This window comes from Grammomys surdaster, unplaced genomic scaffold (assembly GCF_004785775.1).
Source record: "Grammomys surdaster isolate TR1022 unplaced genomic scaffold, NIH_TR_1.0 1087, whole genome shotgun sequence".
NCBI classification, from domain to species: Eukaryota; Metazoa; Chordata; class Mammalia; order Rodentia; family Muridae; genus Grammomys; species Grammomys surdaster.
Window position 1 is genome coordinate 2321947 of NW_021605506.1, and position 26057 is coordinate 2348003.

Genomic DNA, 26057 nt, shown 5'->3' on the forward strand with positions numbered 1-26057 from the left:
CTCTGGAAATCAGTCTGGTATTTCCTGAGAAAACTGGACATAGTACTACCTGAGGACCCAGCTATATCACTCCCGGGCATATACCCAAAAGATGCTCCAAATATAACAAGGGCACATGTTCCACTATGTTCATATCAGCCTTATTTATAATAGCCAGAAGCTGGAAACAACTCAGATGTCTCTCAACAGAGGAATGGGTACAGAAAATGTGGTACTTTTACACAGCTATTTAAAATTTGCAGGCAAACTGATGGCACTAGAAAATATCATCCTGTGTGTGGAAGCCCAGTCACAAAAGAACACACATGGTATACACTCACTGATAAATGGATATTGGAAAAAAAAAGCTCAGAATACCCATGATACAACGAAGATCATACGAAGTTCAAGAAGAATTAAGACCAAAGTGTGGATGCCTCAGTCCTACTTAGAAGGGCGAACAAAATAATCACAGGAGGTAGAGAATGGGCGGGACTTGGGAGGAAGAGAAAGAGGAGGAGGAAAGAAAAAAAAGGAAGACATGATCAGAGGTGGAAGGAGACAGGAAATAGAAGAGAGGTGTGTAGCAATAGGAGATGGACAACTGGGGGTAGCCAACAGAATGTCCCAGATGCCAGAAAAGATATAGGCTCCCAGGACCCAACGGGGATGACATTAGCTGAAATACCCAAACAAAGGGCAGAGAGAACCTGAAGAGACCATATCCAGAGGTTATGCATGGCCCCAGTTGAAGGATGGAGCCACCCATTTTTCTCAAAATTTTAACCCAGAATTGATCCTGTCTAATGGAAATACAGGGACAAAGAGTATATCAGAGACTGAAGGAAAGGCCACGCAGAGACTGTCCCACCTGGAGAACCTTCCCATATACAGTCACCAAACCCAGACACCATTGCTGATGTCAAGAATAGCTTGTTGATAGGAGCCTGATATGAATGCCTCCTGAGAGGCTCAACCAGTTCCTTAACAATATAGATGAAGAGGCTTGCAGCCAACTGTCAGACTGAGCGTTTGGACCCCAATGGAGGAGCAATGAGAAGGACTGAAGGAGCTGAAGTGATTTGCAACCTCATAGGAAGAACAATTTCAACAAATTAAACCTCACAGCGCTCCCAGGGATTAAACTGTCAAGCAAAAAATACACATGGAGGGACCAATGGTTCCAGCAGCATATGTAGCAGAAGATGGCCTTGTCTGACATCAAAGAGCTGGGAGGTCCTTGGTCCTGTGAAGGCTTGATGTACCAGTGTAGGAGAATGCTAGGGCAGAGAGACTGGAGTGGGCAGGTGGGTGGGTGAGCAACTCTTGGAGGCAAGGGGAGGAAGTCGAATGGGGGGTGTTTTGGAGAAGAAACCAGGAAGTGCGATAACATTTGACATGTAAATAAACAGTAAAAAATACAAAGTTTAAAAAAATAAATAAAAATATAAAAATTATAAAGAACAACAGGAAGATACTCTAGGATAAGTATCCAGAAAGGAAGGACAGTTACAAAGGATTACTCAACTTACAGAACTTCAAACAAAACCCCAGATCTGAAGTACAAAAGTGAACTTAAATGTAAATAGAAGAAAATAAAATGAAGGATAAAGTACAGATTCTTACGAAGAAATACACCGATCTGTCTTCTGAGCTAGAACCCAATTCCCTCTTCATTGGATTGCTTTTTGATGCAGATGCTGCAGTTTGCAAATGTTCCAGTGAGGCTTTGAAGGCAGACAGGTTAACTTGATACAATCTCTGAACGCATTTTTGGTTTTTTGAGAGGGACTTTCTGTCTGAAAGGCACTCCTCATCATCCCATCACATTTTGGGGTTTTATGATTGACAAGATCCAGGCAGGACTCTCTATACCTGAAGCTTGAAGTGAGGATGATCAGCCCCTGGTACTGTTACTCTGATGGTGTTCCATAGTTGTGCTCAGAGGATATTCATACTTTTGATTGGTGAGTGGTATGAAGCTCAGCAGTGTTCTCTAGTGCCTGTCCTGCTAGCACGTTTTTCAGCTACTCTTTTTCTCATTTTCTGTAGCATTGTCTCCTTATACAGCACATTGGTTAATGGTTACATTTTATGCAAGTGAATGTTAGGTACTACTTTGATATATTTTATATTTCTCCAGACCTTCCTGTCATAGAAATAGTATTTGTGCAGATCTGAACTGTTTTTTTTTTTTTTTTGCTAGGTTACACAGTGTCAGCTTCTGATCCACCAATTTCCCTAGAGGTTTCATAATTTTTATAAAACTGAATTTTTGGTTAATAATAAATTTTCAGGTAATTTGTTTTCCAAAAGTTACATGAACATATAAACACACGTATAGTATGAGATTGGGCAGTATTTTAATGAGATATTTAGCATGGTTAATTTATTAAACTCTGTAAATCTTTATGAAGAACATAAGTGTGAAAATAAACTCCTGTCAAAACATGATATGAGTATCAAATGCAGAAAGACATGTAACTCGGAGAAAGCAAATAACTAAACAAAAAGTTCCTTCTTAACATCTGACTAGGTATTTTATAAAAAATATATAATGTTTCAACTTGGGGACTCTACAATGACATGAAATATCTCTACATTAATGTTTATTGTAGCATTTTTGAATTGTTTTCAATATTCATGTCCATTGTTCTACAGTTTCTCCTCAAATGCTTTTATTTAGAGACTAGTTTGCTGATGTTGATTTAACAAGTGATACTTAATTTCTCGTGTCAGTGTAACAGATGACATTTTTTTTTTTAATTTTCTGGTATTGGGAATTGAATCTAGAGTCTTGCAGATTCTGGGCCAATATTCCATCCTAAATCCAAATACCTAAAGCTCTGAGATGATTCTTTAATATCTGATGTATTTGATTAAGAAATCTAAAATTCTAATGTTTTGATTTTCCAAAAGGGGAGAGGCAATAACCTGTCCACTGACACTGCTGCAAACATTCATGACCTAACCATCAAATTAGATAATATAGTGCAAAGTATCAATCATTAAACCAAAGTGTTGTTTCATCAACTAATGTATGAAACATCTCTTAGGAACTTGACAGATGCTCATTAAAATGTATTTGAGGACAGGTAGGTATGGGGAAGCTAGATACTCTAATATACATGTCTGAAAATCCTTCATACAAGATAGCATGACTCCTCCATCTATATAAAGTGCACGACTCTACCTATAACAAGCGGCTTCTCTTACATAATAAAGTGATGCTGACTCCCAGAAAAGTTAGTAAAAATGATGTAGAATGTATCATTTTTCATTGGATTCCATTTTGTTCTCCTATGTTATTTTGTGTGAATACATCTAATTATTACTGTTGATGTAATTATTTGAAACATTTTTTTAATAAGTTCACTTTTTGTTTGTGTGCTTTAAGACTGGTTCTCACTATGTATTCCAGGCTGCCTTCAAACTCATGTTCCTCCTGCTTCAAATTGAAAGTACTTGAATTACTCGATAAAAAAAAAAAAAAGAACATTCATTACTGAAGGATATTCTTTGTGTGGAGTATTAGGCTCTTAGAAGGTAATACATGCATTTTAAAATTTATTCATAATGAACAAACATATCATAAACACTAAACCCAGGAAGCAGAATCTTTGCTTCCTAAAACCATTTACAGTTTCTTGTGAGTATTTATCTTAACAACATGGTGAATACCAGAATTACCTAGAAAACAGGCCTTTGGAGAACTCTATGAACAATCATCTGTATTGATTTGATTAAGGTAAGACAACCTACTGTAAGGATGTGTGGCAACATTCTTAGGTCAGGGGTTCTGGTCTAAAAGGAAAAAGCAAGATGAGCACCAATAATTATGGTACTTGTTTTTCAAACTGTTAATTAAATATTATGAAATAGCAAGTCTTTAAGGTGTCTTTCTGACCTTTCCTTCCTTCTTTCCACTCTCATCCCTTTCTCCCTTCCTCCTTTCTTCCTATTTTGCTTTCTTTTTCCAATCTCCATCCCTCAGTCCCTTCCACCCCTTCCTGATTTCTTTTTTAATTTATCTTCTTTTCTACAATTTCTATGATCCTTTCTTTTGGAATTGTTTTTCATATTTTGATGGAGGGGTTATGTTTCTCTAATTTTCAAAACTTTATTAGTAATACAAAATAAATTCTTAATGATACTTTAAAACATTTTAGGGATTTGGTAATTACTTTGTTATTTTAAGTTAAATTATAATTTTGCAACTTTCTTTTTGTTAATATTAAGTATTTAAAATCACTACACTTGAAAGTAAAGTTACCTGTCACTACTGTCAATCCCCTGGAACAGTTTGATCCTTTGAAATTGTGAGGGTAAATATTGATTCTTAACTCATTAGGATTAAAAATCATCAAGGAAGCAGATCTCTCAATTTACTTTGAAAGAAGTTTCCAGATTATGTTAATTTAAGTGGAATTAGCCATACTAACAATGTGTAACACTATTTTATGAACTAAGTTCTTTTTTCCATTGCATAGTTAGGTTTCTTTGACAAAGTCAAGTGTCCATATGTGTGTGAGTTTATTTCTGGGTTTTCAATTCTATTCCATTAATTGTAATGTATGTGTCTGTACCAATACTGTGCAGTTTTATCACTATTGTTCTGTAGTACACCTTGAGGTCAAAGCTGGTTTCTGCAGAAGTTCTTTTATGGTTTAGGACTATTTTAGCTGTCCTTTTTTTTTTTTTTTAACCATATGAGTTCAGAATTGCTCTTTCAAGTCTGCAAAAAATTATGTTGGAATTTTGAAGGAAATTTAATTTAATCTGTAGTTTGCTTTTGGTAAGATGACCATTTTCATGGAATTCCTACTGATCCATGAGGATAGGAGATCTTTCCATCTTCTGATATATTTTACAGTTTCTTTCTTGTGGTACTTTCTGTTCTGGTCATAACAATCTTTCACTTAGCTGGTTAGAATTACATCAACATCTTTTATACTGTTTGGGACTACTCTTTATTCCCTAATATCTTTCTCAATCTGGTTATCATTTGTATAAGAAAGATTACTGATTTTGTTGAGGTAATTTTATATCCAGCCACATTGCAAAGAGGTTTGTCAGCTGTACGAGTTCTCTAGTAAAATTTGGGGGTAGCTTATGTACAGTATCTTATCATCTGTGAGTAGTAAAAATTTCACTTCTTTTTTTTCCCAGTTTGTATGCTTTTTATCTCCTTTTGTTTTCTTATTGTTCTAGTTAAAACTTCAAGTACTGTATTGAATAGATAGGGAGACAGTGGTCAGTCTTGCCTTGTCCCTGATTTTCATGGGTTTTCCATAAAGTTTCTCTCCATTGGATGTTGACTTGCTGTATATTACTTTTATTATATTTAAATATGTGTCTCAAATCACTGATGCCTTCAAGACTTTTTACATGAAGAGGTGTTGGATTTTTTGAAAGATTTTCAACACCTAATTAGTTGATCGTGTGATTTTTCTATCAAATTGTTTATATAGTAGATTGTTTGATGGATTTGCATATATTGAACCACCTGTGCATCCATGGGATGAAATCTAACCGATCATGTTAGTGGTGTTTTAGAATTGTTCTTGTATGCAGTTCATGAGAATTTTATTGAACATTTTTGTGTCAATGTCCATAAGGGAAATTGTTCTAAAATATTCTTCCTCAGTTTAGGAATTTTTTTTTTATTTTTGGTATTGAATGATTGTGCCCTTATAGAATGAATTAGATAGTATTATTTTCTTCTGCTTTTACTTTCTGAAATGGTTTGAGGAGTATTGGTATTATCTCTTCTTTTTTTTAAGTTTATTTATTTATATAAGTACATTGTAGCTATCATCAGACACATCAGAAGAGGGCATCTGATCCCATTACAGATTGTTGTGAGCCACACATATGGTTGCTGGGACTTGAACTCAGGATCTCTGGAAGAACAGTCAGTTTACTCTGAGCCATCTCTCCAGCCTGGTATTATCTCTTCTTTGAATGTCTGGTAGAATTTTTTTTCTTTTTCCTTTTCTGTTCTTTGATTTTATTTTTTAGAAGTTTTAAATGGCTGTTTATATTTCCTTAGGTGTTATAGAATGGTTTAAATAGTTTACCTGAGCTTGATTTAACTTTGACAAGTGGTATCTGTCTTGAAAATCATTCATTTAATTTAGATTCTAGAGTTTTGTGGAGCACAGGCTTTTGAATTAAGACCTAGTACATATATTGTTATAGTCTCCTCAGTTTCTGTTATGTGTCTATTTTTTTCTGATTTTGTTGATTTAAATAGTGTCTCTGTTCCCTTTAATTAATTTTACTAAGTGTTTGTCTATTTTGTTGATTTTTTTGTTTATTCTCCATATTTTTCTCTTTCTCTCTAACTGATAGCTTCAGCCCTGAGATTTACTATTTCCTGCCATGTACTCCTGTTGAGTTTGTTTGCTTCCTTTTGTTCTAGAGCTTTATTTGCTTCCCTTATTTTTCTAGAGCTTTCAGGTGTGTTGTTAAATTTCTAAGACTTCTCCAGTTTCCTTTTAATTTTTAATTTTATTTAATCTTTTCTTTCCACTCCAGATTTTATCCTCTTCCTAGTCCACCCTCTGAATGTTCGCAATCCCATACCTCCTTCCAAACTCCTTGTTTCCACCAGGATGTCCCAAATCCCCGAACACCCCCCCCCTCCCGCAAGACCTCTCCACTCCCTGGGGAGTCCAGACTCTTGAAGATTATGTGTATGTTATCTGACTGAAACCATACCTGGCAGTTCTCTGTTGTATATGTGTTAGGGGCCTCATATCAGCTAGTTTATGCTACCTGGTATATCCTTCTTTATGAAGAACTTTAGTGCTAGCAACTTTTCTCTTAGTGCTGCTTTAATTATGTCCATATATTTTGATCTCATGCTTTCTCTTTCATTATATTCTAGTCTGGTGGTTCGAATATACTTGGCTTAGAGGGTAGCACTATTTGAAGGTATGGCCTTTTTGGAATAGGTATGGCCTTTTTGGAGGCACTATGTCACTGTGTTTGTGAGCTTTAAGAAACTTCTAGCTCCCTGGAAGCCAGTATATGTCTGTCAGCTTTTGGATAAAGATAAAGAACTCTTAGATACTCCAGTCCTGCATATGCCTGAAGGCTGCCATGTTCCTGTCTTGATGATAATGAACAAAACCTCTGAACCTATAAGCCACCTGAAATTAAATGTTATCTTCCTTAAAGTTGCCTTGGTCATGGTTTCTCTTCACAACATTAAAACCCAAACAAATAGTTTGCTGGCTTTCTGATTTTTTATTTTGTTGCTGAAGTCCACCATTAATTCATGGTGATCTGATAAAATGCAAGTGGTTATTTCAATATTCTTGTATCTGTTGAGGCATAGTTTGTACCCATTTATATGGTTATTTTAAAAATGTTCCATTAAGTGTTGAGAAGTAGGTATACTCTATAGTTTTGGTGTGAAAGGTTCTATAGATTTTGGTTGTATTCATTTAGTTCAGAACATTTGTAATTTTCATTGTTTTTTTTAAAATAATCTGGCCATTTGTGAGAGTGGCATATTAAAGATCCCCACAATTATTGTCTGGAGTTCTATGTATTTAAGCTTTACTAAACTACACACACACACACACAAACACACACACACACACATACACACACACAGAGCAAACACACACAGGTTCACTTTAATTTGGGATACAGATGTTCAGATTTGGACACTCATGTTGGTGGATTTTTCCCTTAATGAACATGAAGTCTCCATCCATTTACTCTGAGATAATTTCTATTTTTACTGCGTAGGTATATTTCTTGTATGCAGCAGAATAAAGGAGTCTGTTAATCTATTCATTCTGTTAGCTTTTTATTGGATAATTGAAGCCATTAATATTGAGAGATATCAGTGATCAATGAATGATTGTTAGTTCCTAATATTTTGATGTTGGTGGCAGTGCTAGTACTGTGTGTGTGTGTGTGTCTGTGTGTGTGTTTGTATGTTTTGTGTGTGTGTGTGTGTGTTTCTCTTCCTTTGGTTTTGCTGTGGGAATATTATTTTTTTGTGATTTCTTGGGTATACTTACCCATCTTGTATTGGAGATTTCTTTTTAGTATCCTTGGTACAACTAGATTTAGTAAAACGATATTGTTTAAATTTGGTTCTGCCTTAGAATATCTAGATTTCTCTATCTACAGTGATTGATAGTTTTGCTGGGTATAGGAGTCTGTGTTGTCACCTGTCTTCTCTTAGGGACCATAGGAACCCAGAATCTTCTGGATTATAGATTATGTGTTGAGAAGTCAGGACTAATTCTTACAGGTCTACTTTTACATGTTACTTGGCCTATTTCCCTTGCAGATTTATTATTATTTATTGTTTTGAATATTATGTGGTGGGAGTATTTTAATTCCTAATCCAATGTATATACAGTTCCACAAGTGAATTTTTCCTCCTCCTCCTCCTCCTCCTCCTCCTCCTCCTCCTCCTCCTCCTCCCTTTCCCCTCCCCCTTCCCCTCCCCCTCCCCCTCCTCCTCATCTTTTTTCTCCTTTGCCTCCTCTTCCATTTCTTTCTGTTTTAAAATTTTAAATTATTTTAATTACTTACTTCCAAAAAGTTGCCCCCTCACAGTCTTCTCTGACTGAGTTCTTCAATCTATTCTCCCTTGTTGTCACCTCTGAGAACCTGCTAACTCCTCCCCAGATCATGTTCCAATTTACAACTTTTTACTGGAAGCCTATTGTATATCATATAAGTAGAGTTACTACAACTTTCTTTCTGGCTTCTCATATGAGACACTGCACCTTGTCCCTTTATTTTAAACTCATGTATCTTCCTTAATCTAAAATGTGATTTATAAAAATTTATTTTTTTAATTAGTGTTATTAGTTGTTTGTTTTTTAGTTTATTTTACAGCTCCATATATTTTTCTCATGAATTTATTCCTTTTATACTTCAGATAATTGTTTGTAAATATGTTGTTACTGAGGTCAATTTGTTCTCTAACTTCTATTTCATAGATATCTATTTACAGTACCTTAATGAATTTTCTGTCATCTATATTATATTCTCATTTCCAGTTTTATATTTATTACCTGTACTTTTCTAGCTTTCAATGTGTTAATAGTCCTTCACTTACTCATGAAATCGTTGACTCAATAACATAGAGATTCTGGAAATAACCCTGCATGCTTTATTTAGCATTTAATGTAAGTCTTATATAAAATCTTATATGCTTTCTGTGTTAATGAGTGTGCATGCTTATAGACATTTGTAAAGATAAACTAAGATGACATTTTTTAGGTATCATCCATCTGGTTGAAATCTAATCTCTAACTTACCTAGAGTTTTCCAGAATTTGAGACTGATTGACCATTGAGTTTCAGTAATCCATTTGTCTCCCCCTGTGCAGTGCTGGAACTACAAGCACATGCCATGATGTGAAACTATTTTATGAGGGTCTAATGATCAAAATCGGGTCAGCATGCCCATAAAACAAGTGCTTTACAAACAAAATCCCTAGTCCTAATAAGTGATATATCTCACTTCTTTCAATATGGTGTTTTCAACAAAAACTTCATTGGCCATTTTTTACTCTGTCTTCATTTTCTTTTCCTTTCTTAGAGTCAATAAAGTTAATGAGCTGTTTTAAATTGACATTTTTTTTTTGCTAGCCCAATTAGATTTTGTTGTTATTTACCTATAGTGAAGATTTACTTCAGTTACCTCATTTTCAGCTCAATGATCACTCCCTTTTCTTTAAGGATTAATAATTCTTTGTTTATGCTCACATTTGATTGCATATTATTTCTCTGATATCTACTTCTCTAGATTTCTCCTGGCCTTCAATCCTATTTTAAGCAATTGTTTAGAAATACTGTAGTCTGGTCAAGTGAAGCCAATGTCTGTGTTTCAGAAAGTCACAATGCCTGAACTAGTATTGGTGCCTGTACTGACCTAATGGCATTTGTTTAATACTCGAGACACACATGAAGAAAGGATACAACTGACTTACCCATGATATTCACTGAGCTCCATATGTATGCATATATATACACAGAAGTAAACAAAGTAAGAGTATGCATGTAAAATGTTTTTACAACAAAATCTCTAGACTAATTTTATTTTTTGAATGATCAATAGTGCAGCATTGTATGTGCTCTACAGAGGATTTGAAAGAAAATCACCAGTTACATTGATTTTTTGTCAGAAATTTATTAATATCATTTAATTACTATTGCTACTAATATATTTGCTTTTATTTTTTAATTTAACTTATTTTATTTATTTACATTCCAGTCATCTCCCACCCTTCGGTTCCCCTATCATAGTTCTTCATCTTATTCTTTCCACTTGCCTCTGAGAAGGTGCCTCCATCTCCATGGAGCCTCCTCTTACCATGGAGCCTCAAGTATCTTGAGGATTAATCACATTTTCTCCCACTGAGGCCAGACCAGGCAGATATTTGCTATATATGTCCCAGGGGCCACGACCTGGCCTGTGCATGATCCTGGTTTGTGGCTGTCTCTGGGAGTTTCCTGGAGTCTGGTCTAGTGGAGAATAGTGGTCTTCTCATGGAGTTCTTCTATATTTCAGCTTCTTCAGTCCTTTACCTAATTCAACCATAGGCATCCCTGACTTTTGTCCAATGGTTGGAAGTAAGTGTCAGCATCTGTCTCAGTCAGCTGCTGGTAGGATCATGCCCATGCCAGACTTGCTTCTATATACACATCATAACATGAGTAATAGTGTCAAGCCTTGGTGCCTCCTGCCCCCATCTGTTGGGTCCTAAGTTGGGCTAGTCATTGGATTACCTTTCCTTCAGTCTCTTCTCTAATTTTGTCCCTGCAGTTCTTTTAAACAGGGACAATTCTGGGTCAGAAATTTTGACTGTGTGTTAGTCAGTCCCTCCAATTGAGGGCCTATCTATTAGAGGTAGACTCTTCATGTTCCCTCTTCTTACTGTAGAGCATTTTTGTTATAATCACCCCCAATAAGTCCTGGGAGTCTCTCACATCCCTTGTCTCTGAAACTTTTTAGAGGGTTCCCTACTTCCTACCCCATAGGGTGCTTATTTCCATTCATCCTCTTGGACCGCTGTGTGTCTCTCCTTTCCCTCATATCTAATCCTGTTCCCCTTTCCCCCTCCCTTTCCCTATCCACACAGATAGTTCCCTCCAGTTGGCACCCCTGATTATTCGTTTCTCCCATATAAGTTTGATTGAGCCTCCTTACTTGATCTTTCCTCGTGTTATACTTCTCATGATCTTTAGATGTGACCAATGTATTCTGTACTTTTTGGCTTATATCCCCTTATCAGTGAGTACATTCTATGAACATCATTTTGGATCTCATACCACACTTAGGAGGATATTTTCTAGTTTTACCCATTTTTCTGCAAAGTTCATGATACTTTAAGTTTTAATAGTTTAATAGTATTCCATTGTATAAATGAACCACATTTTCTGTATCCATTCCAGCTTCTGGCTATTACGAAAAAGGTGGCTAAGAACATTGTGGAGCATGTGTCCTTGTGGTAAGCTTGGTTTCTTTTGGTTATACGGCAAAGATATGGTATAGCTTGATCATTGGGTAGAACTATTTTCAATTTTCTAATGAACTGGCAGGTTGATTTCTAAGGTGGTTGTACCAGTTTGCAATCCCACCAGCAATGAAGGAGTGTTCCTCTTTCTCTATATCCATCCCAGCACGTGCTGTCACTTTAGTTTTTGATCTTATCCATTCTGATTGGTGTGAGATAGAATAATCTCAGGGTCATATTGATTTACATTGTTCTGATTACTACACACTTTAAACATTTCTTTATGTGCTTCTTGGCCATTCAAGATTCTTCTGTTGTAAATTTTTTGAATTCTATACCACATTTTTAATTGGGTATATTTTTTGGTTTTTTGAGTCTAACTTCTTGAGTTATTTATATATTTTGGAAATTAGCCATCTGTCAGATGTAGGATTAATGAAAAATTTATCCAATCTCTAGGTTCCCCCTTTGTCCTATAGATGGTGACTTTTGTCTTTCCAAAGCATTTCACTTTCATGAGGTCTCATTAATCAGTTATAGATCTTAGAGCCTGAACCACTGGTGTTCTGTTCAGAAAATTTCCTCCTGAACCAATGAGTTTGAGGCTCTTTCCTACTTTCTCTTTTATTAGATTCAGTGTATCTGGTTTTAAGTTGAGGTCTTTGATTCACTTGGGCTTGAGATTTGTACAAGGTGATAAATATGGGTCTATTTTCATTTTACTATATACAGACTGCCAGTTAGAACATCACGATCTATTGAAGATGGTTCCCACCCACCCCCCACTGTATCTTTTTGACTTCTTTGTCAAAAATCAGATGTCTATACATGTTTGAGTTTACTTCTGGGTTTGTACTTCTCTTCCATCGATCAATCTGTCTCTATCCAAATACCATGCAGTTTTTAACCACTATTGCTCTATAGTATAGCTTGAGATCAGGGATGAGGATTCTCTCAGAAGTTCTTTTATTTTTGAGAAATGCTTTGGATACTCTGTTATTTTTTGTTTGTTTGATTGTTTTGTTTCGTTTTTTGTTTTTCCATGTGAGGTTGAAGATTACTCTTTCAATGTCTTATAAGTATTGTGTTGACCTTGAGGATTGTTTTGAATCTGTATATTGCTTTCGGTAATTTTTGTTATAATATTCATAACAATCCATAAGCATGGGAGATATTTCCATCTTCTGAGATCCTCTTCAATTTCTTTTCTAAGGGATTTGAAGTTGTTGTCATATAGATTTTATACTTGCTTGATAATAGTTGCATCAAGATATTTTATACTATTTGTGGCTATTGTGAAGGGTATTATTTCCATAATTTAGTTCTCTACCTATTTTTTATTTGTATAAAGTAAGGGCATTTTTAAAAATAACTTCATATCCTGGACTTTGCTGAAGTTGTTTATCAGCTATTGTAGTTCTCTGGTGGAACTTTCAAGGTGGCTTATGTAAACTATCATATCATCTTCAGATAGTGATAATTTGACTTCTCTCTTTCCAATTTATATCCTCTTGATTTCCTTTTATTGTCTAATTGCTCTAACTAGAACTTTAAGTACTATATTGAATAGTTAGAGAGGGTGGGCAACCATGTCTTGTCCCAGATTTTGTGTGATTATTTCTAGTTTCTCTCCATTCATTGTGATATTGGTAGTTGGTTTGCTAGATATTGTTTTTATTGTATATAGTTATGTGCCACAAATTCCTGACTTCTACAAGATTTTTTTCATGAAAGGGTGCTGTATTTTGGCAAAGTTTTTTTCAACATATGATGAGATCTTGTGGTTTTTCTCCTTGTGTCTGTTTATATAAAATATTGCCTTGTTGGATTTTTTGTATATTGAACTATCTCTGCATCCCTGGGTTGAAGTCTACTTGATCATAGTGAATGATGATTTTGATGTGTTCTTAGATTAGTTTTGTGAGAATTTTGCTGAGTATGTTTGCATTGATATCCATAAGTGAGATTTGTCTAAAGTTCTCTTTCTATGTTTAATCTTTGTGTGGTTTAAGTATCATTGTAACTGTGGTTTCCTAGAATGAATTAGGTAAAATAGTTCTATTCCTATTTTATGGAATTGTTCATGGAGGATTGTTCATGGAGTATTAGCTCTTCTTTGAATGTCTCGTAGAAGTTTGCAAGTAAACCGTCTGGCCCTGGACAGTTTTTGGTTGGAATCTTTTGAATGATTCCTTTTATTTACATAATGCTTATGGACTGTTTATAAAGTTTACCTGGTACTGATTTACCTTTAGCAACTGGTATCTGTCTTGAAAATCATTCATTTTCTCTAGATTTTCCAATTTTCAGGGTACAGGTTTTTGTATTAGGTTCTGATATTTTTTTGAATTTCCTCAGTTTCTGTTATGTCTCCCATTGTCGTTCTGATTTTTGTTAATATGGACACTGTCTCTGTGCCCTTTAGTTAGTTTAGTTAAGGGTTTATCTATCCTCTTGGTTTTCTCGGTCAACCAGCTCTTCCTGTGATTGATTCAGTTTTATTTTAGCCCTGAGTTTGAATATTTCCTACAGTCTACTCCTCTTGGGTGTATTTGATTCTTTTTGTTCTAGAGCTTTCAAGTGTGCTGTTAAGTAGCTTATATAGGATCTCTCCAATTTCTTGATGAAGGTACTTATTGGCAAAAAAAAATTTTCATTGTGTCCCAAAGGTTTGAGTATAATGTATCTTCATTAACATTTAATTCCGTAATATCTTTTTTACCTGCCTTTATTTTTTCCTTGAACAAGTTATCATTGAGCAGAAAGTTGTTGAATTTCCATGATTATGTTTGAATTCTTTTTGTTTTTGTTGTTTTTGAAGTCTAGCCTTATTCTGTGGTGATCTTATAGAATTCATAGAATTATTCCAATATTTGTATATCTGTTGAGGCTTGTTTTGTGTCTGATTGTATGATCAGTTTTAGAGAAGGTTTCATGAGGTGCTGAGAAGAATGTGTATTCTATTGTTTTGTGTGAAATGTTCTGTAGATATCTGTTAAATCCTTTTTGTTCCTAAATTCTGTTAGTTACATTGTTTTTCTGTTAATTTTCTGTTTCAATAAATGGTGTTGAAGCTTCCCACAATGATTGTGTTAGGTTCAATGTGTGTTTTGAGCATTTATAAATGAAGGTTCCCTTGTATTTGGGGCACAGATATTCAGAATTAAGAATTCTTCTTCTTCTTTTTTTTTTTTTAAAAAAAAAAGAATTCTTCTTGATGGATATTTTTCATTTATGAATGTGAATTGGCCTTCCACATCTCTTTGTGACATTTGTTTGAGAGTCTATTTTATTGGATATTACAATGTCTATTTCAGATTGTTTCTTGGGACCATTTGTTTGGAAAACTTTTTTTTCACCCTTTAGCTCTGAGCTAGTGTCTGTGTTTGTCTCTGAAGTGTGTTTCTTTTATGCATTAAAATGTTGGATATAGTATATTAGCTTGTGTTTTAATTGGAGAATTGAGTTCATTGATTTTGAGAGATATTAAAGATAGATGATTATTTGTTCCTGTTATTTTTCTTGCTGTGTATGATATTATAAATATATGATTCTGTTATTTTGTGTTTGTTTTGAAAAATTTGGATTCATTTGTTTTCTTGGATGTAATAATCTTCATTGTGTTGGAGACTACTTTCTATTATTCTCTGTGGTCCAGGAGTAGTAGAGAGATATTGTTTAAATTTGATTTTGTCATGGAATATCTTGGATTCTCCATCTATATTGATTGAGAGTTTTGTTGAGTATAGTATCCTGCTCTGTTCTCTTAGTGTCTGGATGGCATCTGGTTAGTATATTCTGCCTTTTAGAGCCTCTATTTAGATATCTGGTGTAATTTTGATGAGTTAGTTTGTATATGTTACTTGTCTTTTCCCTTTACTGCCTTTGAATACTCTTTCTGTGTTCTGAAAGTTTAGTGTTCAGCTTATTATGTAGCAAGAGGATTTTCTTTTCCAGTCCAATCTATTTGATGTTTTATAAGATTCTTGTACATTTATGCCCATCAATTTCTTTAGGTTAGGAAAGCTTTGGCTATGATTTTGTTGAAGATGTTTACTAGCCCTTTTAGTTGGGATTCTTCAGCCTCTTTTATTCCTATTGTTTTTATTAGGTCTGATCACTTCATGGTGACTTGAATTTTCTTAACATTTTTGATTAAGAACTTTTTACACTTTTTATGTTCTTTGACCAAAGTTTCAATATTTTATAGTATTTTCTATGCATAAGATTCTTTCTTCTATCACTTGTATTCTGTTTGTGATGCTTTCATTTGTAGCTCCTGATCTTTTTCCTAATTTGTCCGTCTCCAGGGTTGCTTTCCTTTGTGTTTTCTTTATTGTTTCTTTTTTATTTTTAGTTCTGGTACTGTTTTGTTCAATTCCTTTAATTGTTTATTTGTATTTTCCTGTATTTCTTTAAGGGATTTATTTGTTTCTTCTTTAAGTGTTTCTACCTGTTTGCATGTGTTTTCCTCTATTTATTTATTTAGTTTACATCCTTTTTTATCATCTTGAAGAGATGGGATTTTAAGTCATTTTCTTTCTTTTGTGGCATGTTAGAGTATCCAGAACTTTCTGTGGTAGGAAAACTGGGATCTAATGATGCCAGCTTACCTTGGTTTTTCTTGCTTAGGTTCTCGTGCTTTTTTGGGTCATCATTTTCTCTCTGGTGTTAACTAGCCTGGGTGTATCTGACTAGAACTGGCCTCGTTGGAGGAAGGTAGAGCTCTGTGATCTAAGCTAGAGCCAGATTCCTTTGAGGCTGACGATGGTGTTTATTGTTAAAGTGGGCCTCTTGATTCTCTGGTTAGAGCAGGCCTCCTGTGTCCTTGGTTACTCTGGACCTCCTGTGCAGTTGGATATAGTGGAACACCTGGGCGCCTGGATTCTTTCGACCTCCTGGGAGACTAGTAGACTGTAGCATTTGTGTGGGTATTAGGGCACTGACCCGCCCCACTCCGGGGGGTTAGTGGACTAGAAGAAAGCTGGAGCTCCAGGGGAGGGGGCACATAGGTTCTGCATCAGCTGGTGGGGTATTTGAGCAAGATTTTCATCTGTGCTCTTGGTTATTGCTGTCCTACTGGGAGGAAAGTAGGCTGTAGCATTATGTTTGTTTGCCTGTTTTCATCAGTGACATACTTTATGCACTGGCTTTTAATAGGACCGATTACCATCCATCATTAGGGCACATTCATGTGACTTGGAAAGTATCTCATCTTTGTTAAATATTTGCAAAATTTGCTTGACTGATTGCAACTATAATTCTGAAGAATTGGAATTTTTTGGAGGCCCAGGGCTAAATTATTTGGAGCTATCTTAACCTTCCTAAACTCCATTAATGTCTACCTGTGCTTGACATAATATTTATCTTTGTGACACTTGAGTAAATTAAATTGAAATGTTTAAAGGGATTTTTCTTTTCCACCCACTGAAAACTAGTCATTTCATGAGATAGTATCTCAATCTACTATGTTTCACATTTTTGATTATAACTAAGATGAAAGCTTATTTTTATTTTTCCGTCACTATACAAATTAATGATACAATATGGCATTTAAGGTAGTATGAATCTCTGTTCTTGAGTGATCAAACACATGTGGCAATCAAATTTTACTTCTTTTAAATAGGACTATGTTTAGGTATGATATCTACTACTTGCATCTGAAACTTGTCATTCTGGAGGGTTTGAAGAGTTTTTCTGTCCAGACTAGGTTCCTTTCCCTCAAAGCCGGGCCTGTGCTGACCTGTGTGCACAAGCTCAGAATCAGAGAAGGCAGAGACCTCAGCCTCCAGAGTCTGCTAGCCTGGAGAGCTGAATAACTAAGCTTAGCCAATTCTGAGGTAGACTCCCAGTAGCTGTCTGGAGCTGACAGATAGGGAGAGAGAATCCAGTTAAGGGGAGAAGTAACCAAAGACCCACCTAGAGTTGAGCCACTAGTGCCCTCAGATGGGGATGGAAGAAGAGAGGTGGAAGAGCTCATGGTGGGCAGGGCTGGAGGGGGCACATCAGAGTAAGGCGAGGGCTGTAGAGTCCCCTCTTTGGAGGATAGCAGTCAAGCTCTTGCTCTTCCCATTCTTCAAGATACCTAAAGGTTAAAAGCCATATAACCCATCCCTCCAAGTTGTCTTCTCAAACAGTAAACAGCTCATACCATAAACAGATTCCCACAATGCTCTTTTCCTCTTCTTGGAATAAGATTCACACAAAAACAATATAACTTTATTGCTGCAAACACTGGTTTTCTAAAATAGTGATATGTTAGAGCTGAGAATCTTGAAGGAAGGAAATGATGGTGGGGATTGGTGGGGCAAGAAGACTATGAGGAAAATAGCAACTGGTCTTAGCACCACAGGGTTAGGAAGCAGAGTAAGTCAAGGGCCTCTGCTCACTCCAGGCTTCTCTGTCTTCACCACCACTGCAGTTACCCAAGTAGGTGCTCATACCATTGGCTGATACCAGTATCCACAGCCATCACTGAGGGGCAAGTCTACTGCCATTCATTGCCTAGGACCTCTAGGATCGGGGAGAGTACCAGAACGAATGGGCCTTTTTTTCCCTCTAAATCCAGATGAGATCATAGGAAGAAGGAAACCTATTTAGGGGACTTCCCCCCACCCCCAAAACACTTTTACCCCAAAGGCTCCTTGCCATCAAAACTGAAGGATATTTCAATTACTCTTAATGCTCAGGTGGGTCAGACTTGGTTTTAAAGGAGGTTTAAAGCCAGGCACAAGGTTAGTTTCAAATACTAGCTAAAATAATTTTACTTTTTTTTTTCACAGAAGCTGCTAATCTAGGACCTCTGTGTGAACAACTTTATATGAATATTTTTTGTACTTGGCTTACTTGGGTTGGTATTATAAAATATTTAAGTTCCTTGAACACTATGGATTCCCCCTAATGTGTATGAATGACTGAAACTTTGTAAATTAAGGGACGTTTGTGTGAATAAAATTATTTGATGGGGTCAAGAAAAAAGAGTTTTTCTGAGCACATATCTTCTCTTGGCTTCATCTATTTTCTTTTGCATATCTCTGAAACGCACATAGGTTCTTTTGTTTTACTACATTTGTGTCTCACATAATTTCTTCCCTGGCCCTTCACTCTATTTTATTCTCCAATCAACCACCTAGGTCCATAATCATCTGGGAGTCTGTCATTTTGGCTCTCATCAGCCATGCACATGCTGCTTCTTATATTTCTTTCTAGCTGGCATACAGAAAGTGCCTTTTCTGACTTAGCTGGGTGTTAGCCACAAACTTTCAAGTGACCCCAAATTAATGATAACATTACAAATGGGGATCTGATCTGCTATGTATGATTCACAAGGGACTGGAGGTATGGTGGTCACTTCCTTTAATCTGGGCTGCCTCGCAAGGAGAAGAATATGGGTAGCTGTGACTAAAACCATGACAAAGATTTCTTATTTACAGTGCATCTGGTGCTCAGATTGCTGTAGATACTTGCTGATTCAAGACTTATGTTTATACTCTAAGAAGTGTATGTTCTTATTATTTGTAGTTTAGCTCCTTATACTCAGACCAGAATTCAGTTCTTTCTTGTATTGTGGATACTAATAAGAAGAAAAAGGTACCAAATTTTAAGCCCGTTTTATATACCTAAGTCTGAAAAAGGTGTGAGTAAATTCATGATGTATATGTATTCTGTATCTTCTGAAGCAGCACATTGTACAGGAAGTAGACAAAAAGATTCTAAAGTTTGGTTTGGTTTCTTTTCTCTGGGTTGCCCTTTCTGGCCTTTCTACCCTTCCCTCCAATGCCTCCTCTGTGGAGAGTGAAAGGATTCATATAATCCAAACCATCAAATCTTGCATTCCATCTGGGTTATCGTGGATGATATCTAGATGGTAGTTTAACCCAAAATAAAGTGTTGGCAGTGTGTACAGTTTTTTATTTGCTGGGAACTTACAGTGTCCATTCATAGAGTTATTTCTGCAATATTAAGTACAAATTTAAAACTATAGAGCACAATGTTCCTATAACCATCCCCTATCAATATTCTCAGTAATTTAAAGGTTACTACATAGGTGTTACAAAGAGTCCTATTTATAAACAACAAACAAATAAAAAAAACATGATCCAGAGATGTACAGTGCCATAGACAAGGTCACATAGACAGTGGAAGATTAAAGCTTGAACTACTGAAGGGAAGATTCATTTTGAAGTAGAAACAAAAGTTGTGCATAGCCACATTTTTTGGGGGGAATCTTTCTTTCTGACTTGTTGTTTAGAAATTGAAAAGGAAATAGTATATAAAGATTTAAATTTAATTACTATGTTGTGACTAAGCAGAAAATGATCAAAGTTCACAGAAGAATGTTGACCATTACACAAACTGTCTTAGTGTTTGAAGGCTATGGGTATAAAAATGCAAACCTGCATCCTGGTATGTGTTGGAGAAAAGGCTTAGACACTCCTGTATGCTAGGCAAGTATGAACCACAGATGAAAAAAAACAAAAAAACCAAAATAACAACAAAAAACCCCAAAGGTTTAATAATATTAATGTTAATGCTGCTGTATCACAGAAGGCAAAGAAAATGTGGTTTGTATATGAACACAAATAAAGTAATTGAAAATGGGTAGATATTTTTCCTTTTTCTTTTCTTTTTTTTTATTGTATATTTCATTTATTTACATTTCAGATGCCATCTTCTTTCCCCATTTCCACTCCTGAGAAACCTCCTATCCCATCCCCCCTACTTTTTATTTTATTACCATTTTAATCACATGCAAGTATTATGATCAGTTCTTGGTTGAGGAACTAGCAATACAATAGATACAAATAGTCAAAGAACAGGCAAAACAGTAAACACAAATAGTCAAAGAACAAGCAAGGGAATAAACATAATTTTGAGAAGATTCCTGTGGTCACTGTTCCTAAAGAATTATCAGGATGACCAAAATATCCAAGCCAAATTCCCTGCCCTATTCCAAAGTCATATTCATGTCTGAAGCCTACTTCCTTGTTCTAGCCTAATATTTAGAGTCTTGCCTGAAATTACTTCTTTGTTTTAACCTAATGTCAGATTCCTGCCTGAAGTCTACTTCCTTGTCCTTGGCCAATGTTATATTCCTGAAAAGCAACCCATTTCCTTGTTTTTGTCCCATGTCAAATTCTTGCTAAGGGGCCCTAATGCTCTCTGTCTCTCCCTCTTTTTTATTTCATAAACAACACTGAGCCTGTCTTAGGTCTTTTTAACAAGAATGCTTTCCTTACTCATCATGAAATATGCATTATCAAAAGCAATGTCTTCCTGTCTTAGGTTGGTAAGGTTATGTGAAGAATTGTAACTCTCCTTGGCTAGTGTTAGTATAAGTCTGAACCCAGTGATGTCATATTCTGAGGCCGGCGACTCCCATGTTGCTGAGACAACCACTCCCAGAATTCACCTGCCTCACTCACATACACCTGGGAAATTACATGTCATCAGCCATTTAAATAGTTGAGACTGCCCCAACCTCTCTCTCTTCCTCTTCTCTTCGCCATTTCCCCAACTTCTCTCTCTCTCACCCCCCCTCCCTAAATAAATCTCCTCCTGTGGAACTGGATCGCCCTCTCGTTGTCTGTCCAAACCCCGCCCGGATTCTTACAGCTAGATAGCCAGTAATTTAATAACTCTGTAGTCATGCCAAATACCATTGGATTTATGTTAGTTCTAAATTTACAGTGGTAGTCATTATAATTAGGAAAAAGTTGAAAGATATTTGCAGTGTGTTTGGTATAATTCTAACATTTTTCTGGATGTTTTCACTTTGCATAGTGAGCTTATGAATTTAAAGAATGCTACTCTGCTGAGCATTGATGCAGTAGATACTGCTGATAAAATTACCTATGGCCTGAGGTCAGTATTTCTATTTTCATCAAGCTTCAAGAATAGCATATATAGTTTTATCATGCTAGCCCTTTTTGTCCTGGGAATACTTTCATTCCTGTCCATCATGTTAAAGATTGTCTTTAACAACATCAACCTGTCGGCAAACAAAGTACATTTACTTGAACCTGAAAATGGACCCCCAGACAGAGTTACTTTTTTTCTTTTAAAGCTCTTTTGAAATGCTTTCATTTGTGTGTGTTGGGGGGCCTGGGGGTCATGAATGTGTACACATGTGTGTGCCATGAGAATCTGAGTATGGCATGCAGGAGTTAGTCTCTCCTTACATGATGTGGAATCTGTGAATTTAACTCAACTAGATTGTCAATCTTGTTGATAAGTTCCTTTATTCTGAAAACCCAATGCTTTCTTCCCTGTATTTATATAAATATGGAATATCATTAAACTTATGTCTTACTTACTTTTCAGTTACTCTCCTACTATATCTTGACAAGGGCAGCTTATAAAAGAAACTATTTAATGTTGGGAACACATTTCTAGAGGGTTAAAGTACTTAACCATTATGTTGAGCAGGATGGTCATACTCAGGCATTTACATTGCTAGGAGCTTATATCTTTATCTATGAACATGATATAGAAAGAAAGAAAGCTAACTGGAAATAGCATAGGATTGTGAAACTTCAAATCAAGACCCAGTGACATGCATCCTACAACAAGATCATACCTCCTACTACTTTCAAAACTACACCACCAAATGGTGACTATGTATTCAATGACAAGCCTATTGAGACTGATCTTATACAAAAAAATAAAATATATGTGACCTCCCATTTTATATATCTAACAATTCAACTGTTCACACCAGTTGCACCACTTAAAGGTGAAAGCAGGCACACAAATATGCACAGGTATTGTCAAGAGCTGGTTTAGATAGTTGCTATGACCATAAAAAGAAAATACTGTTCTTCATAACAGATCCTTTACTACTCTTCTAGTAACCTATAGCTTCAGTTAGATAGTCTTTTTCTTTCCTCCTTTGTAGATATGACGATTCTTCCACAAATAAATATAAGTAACACTGAATGTATTTTATTGCAAGTAATAGTAAAATTGATGTTTTCAAATATATCTAGGTTAATGTATGTCTGTATTGTGACTTCATTTCTATTTGTCATAGTGCAGTGCTTTCTCATATGGATTGTTGTTTCCATTTGCTGGATACATTGAATGGCATACCTTTGAAAATTCATGGATGCTAGGTACCAAACTAAGAAACTCCATTAATGTATTGAGTACTCAGATGCTAGGAACCAAATTAAGGTACTATGTTAGAGTATCAAGTGCTCTTAATGGCTGAATCATTTCATCAGCACTGTTGTATACTTTTCTATGTTCTCATGTATGTTTTCATTTTCATTGAAAATACATTTAACACTAGAATCATTATGACAGATGGTAAAGTTAACTAAAACATGAAGTGTTAAAAATCAACTCACACTTTATATTTTTACAAGCCACATTTGAGAATTTTGCATCATTATAGTTAACTGATGTATTTCTTCATAGTCATTCCAGAGTAGACACAGGGCAACAATGTGGTTTGAACTTGCATTATCTAAGAACAGTAAATGTTGAGTACTCACACCTGTTTATATATGATATTTGTATATCTTCTTTTAACTTGATTGGAGCTTCCAAGGACTGGGGGCAAGAGAAGAGAGAAATAATATGGTCAGTTTCCTGTGTATATGTGCAACTTAGCTGTGCTTGCCTGATGATTCTCCCTTTTCCACACTGCAGCTGCTTTTAATATCACAACCTTGCAGTTTTGGAACATTGAGTAGAATTGTCTATTTCCAATTATGGGGGTAAAACAATCAATATGGTAAAAAATACACAGTCCCACTGTGTTCAGGGCATTTTCAGATAGTAATTTACTGTAAGCCTTTGTGGCAGAATAGAATCTGCTTTTTAGAAGTAAGAGGCCCTGTATCATGCTCCTCTGGAAGAAAAATTCTAACATAAGAAATATTCACTCAAATTTTTCTCTTGCTTTTAATTTTATTTAATCGCCATATTTCTGAGTTATATGAGATTTTTTTATATTTTAGATACACATGTATTATTAGAAACTGATTTTTAAGTATTGTCCTCATTCTTGATATTTCTTCTTAAGTTCATGATTATACAGTTTCTAACATCAATCCCTTTGATTTTGAGGTGGTCTTTTTAGCTAATTATTTCTCATATTTGAAAATTCTAAGGTCCTATTATGCATTTACTTAACCCAATGACATGAAACCAATTTTTACAGTAGTTTCAATGAGCACTGTTATTTACAGCTATTACATATTTTTAAATATTTATATTTTATTCATTTACCCATATATGTCTTTTTGTTTGTGTTCAGATGTAGAATCATGCACATAAGTATGGAGTTAGAGAATCATGAGAGAAGGTTTTCTATATCTACTATGTGTGTCTAGGATATTGAACTCTGTTTATCAGCAGGGGAGTTAGGAGCCTTCCCCCTGACGTAGCTAACCATCCTCACCTGGTTTGATTTTTTTTTAAATTTTTTTATTGGATGATTTATTTACATTTCATATGTTGTCCCCTTACCCCATCCCCCACCCACCCAGGAACCCCCAATCCCCTCATCCCTCCTTCTTCTTCTCTGTGGATGTAACCTCTATCTACCCCCCCACTCCCACCTCCCCACCCTCAAAATTCCCACCCCCTGGGGCGTCCAGCCTTCATGAGGTCAAGGTTCACTTCTTCCACCTATGCCCAGCAGGGCCCTCCACTCTTACATATTCAGCTAAAGCCCTGGACCCTCCCTAAGTGATCCCAGGCTGGTGGTTTAGACCCTGGGAGCTGTGATTGGTTGGTATTGTTGCTCTCTTCATGGTGCTGCAAATCCTTTCAGCTCCAACAGTCTTCACTCTAACTCCTCCATTGGGAACCCCATGATCAGTTCAATGGCTGGCTGTGAGCATCTGCCTCTGAATATGTCAGACTCTTGAAGGCCTCTGAGGAGACATCCATATCAGGCTCTTATCAGCATGTACTTCCTGACTTCCACATCAGCATCTACTTTTGGTGATAGCACATGGGATAGATACTCAGGTGGAGTGGTCTTCAGACGGCCCCTCCTTCAGTTTCTGTGCCTCACTTTGTCTCCATATTTGCTCCCTTGAGTACTTTGTTGCTCCTTCTAAGAAGGACCGAATCACCCCCACTTGGTCTTCCTTCTTTATGAGCTTCATGTGGCCTGTGAGTTGCATCTTGGGCATTTCAAGGTTCTGGGCTAATATCCAATAATCAGTGAGTGAATACCATGTGTGTTCTTTTGTGATTGGCTTACCTCACTCAGGATGATAATTTCAAGTTCCATCCATTTACCTAGGAATCTCTCGAATTCATTGTTTTTAATAGCTGAGTAATACTCCATTGTGTAAATATACCACATTTTTTGAATCCATTCCTCAGTTGAAGGACATCTGGGTTCTTTCCAGCTCCTGGCTATTATAAATAAGGCTGCTATGAACATAGTTGAGCATATGTCCTTGTTATATGTTCGAGCATCTTCTGGGTATATGCCTAGAAGTGGTATAGCTGGATCCTCAGGTAATGCTATGTCCAATTTTCTGAGGAACCACCACACTGATTTCCAAAGTGGTTGCAACATCTTGGAGTCCCACCAACAATGGAGGAGTTTTCTTCTTTCTCCACACCCTCGCCAGCATCTACTATCACCTGAGTTTTTAATCTTAGCCATTCTGACTGGTGTGAGATGGAATCTCAGGGTTGTTTTGATTTGCATTTCTCTGACGACTAAGGATGCTGAACATTTCTTTAGGTGCTTCTCGGCCATTCAGGGCTTGCTTTATTGGGAGAACTGGGTACTGATGATGCAAAGAAACTTTGGTTTCTGTTGCTTATGTTCTTGCACTTGCCTTTCACCATCTGGTTAACTCTAGTGTTACCTGCCTTCACTGTGTAAGACTTGAGTCTGTGTTTACAGGTATCTTGCTTGTTGCAGAGCTACTCGGAGTCCATATGCCTCTTTGGTCTTCTGCCCCTTATCTCCTGGGTGGAGAGAACTCCTGGGACTCAGGCCACCTCTTGGATCTGGAAATCCTTCTGCTCTGAGTGCAGTGGCTCCTCCACTGCTCTGAGTGCAGAGGCTCCTCGAAGACTCAGGATTCAGTATCTCCACAGGACAGGAGCAGACTGACTGTGTGTCTGCCCCAGGTGAAAGGACCAGGCAGGGTCGGAAGGGAAGTGGAATTCCGGAGGGGCAGGTTTTGGGTAGCTGCTGTGTCCTGAATGTCCCTGGCTCCCAGATGTATCTCTGGGGCTTAGGGAGTGAGATGGAGTTCTTACCAGCTGCTTTGAGTACAGTGTCTCTTCTAGGATGACTTAGGATTCAGTATCTCCACAGGACAGGAGCAGACCAACTCTGTATCTGCCCCAGCTCAAAGGACCAGGCAGGTTTAGTTAGTAAGGTTCTGGTTTTGCAAGAATGAGGATCTATGTTAGATATACAGGTCCTACCTAAAAAATGCTAAAAATGCTGGAGGCACTTGTAACACTTGTTCTAGGGAAGTGGAGATTGGTTCCCTGGGGCCCTTTTTCTGGCTTGCTTTGTGAGCTCCATGCTGGTGCAAGAGCATTCACTTATTCAAGTAAATTTTGACTTCCATAAATATACGATGGC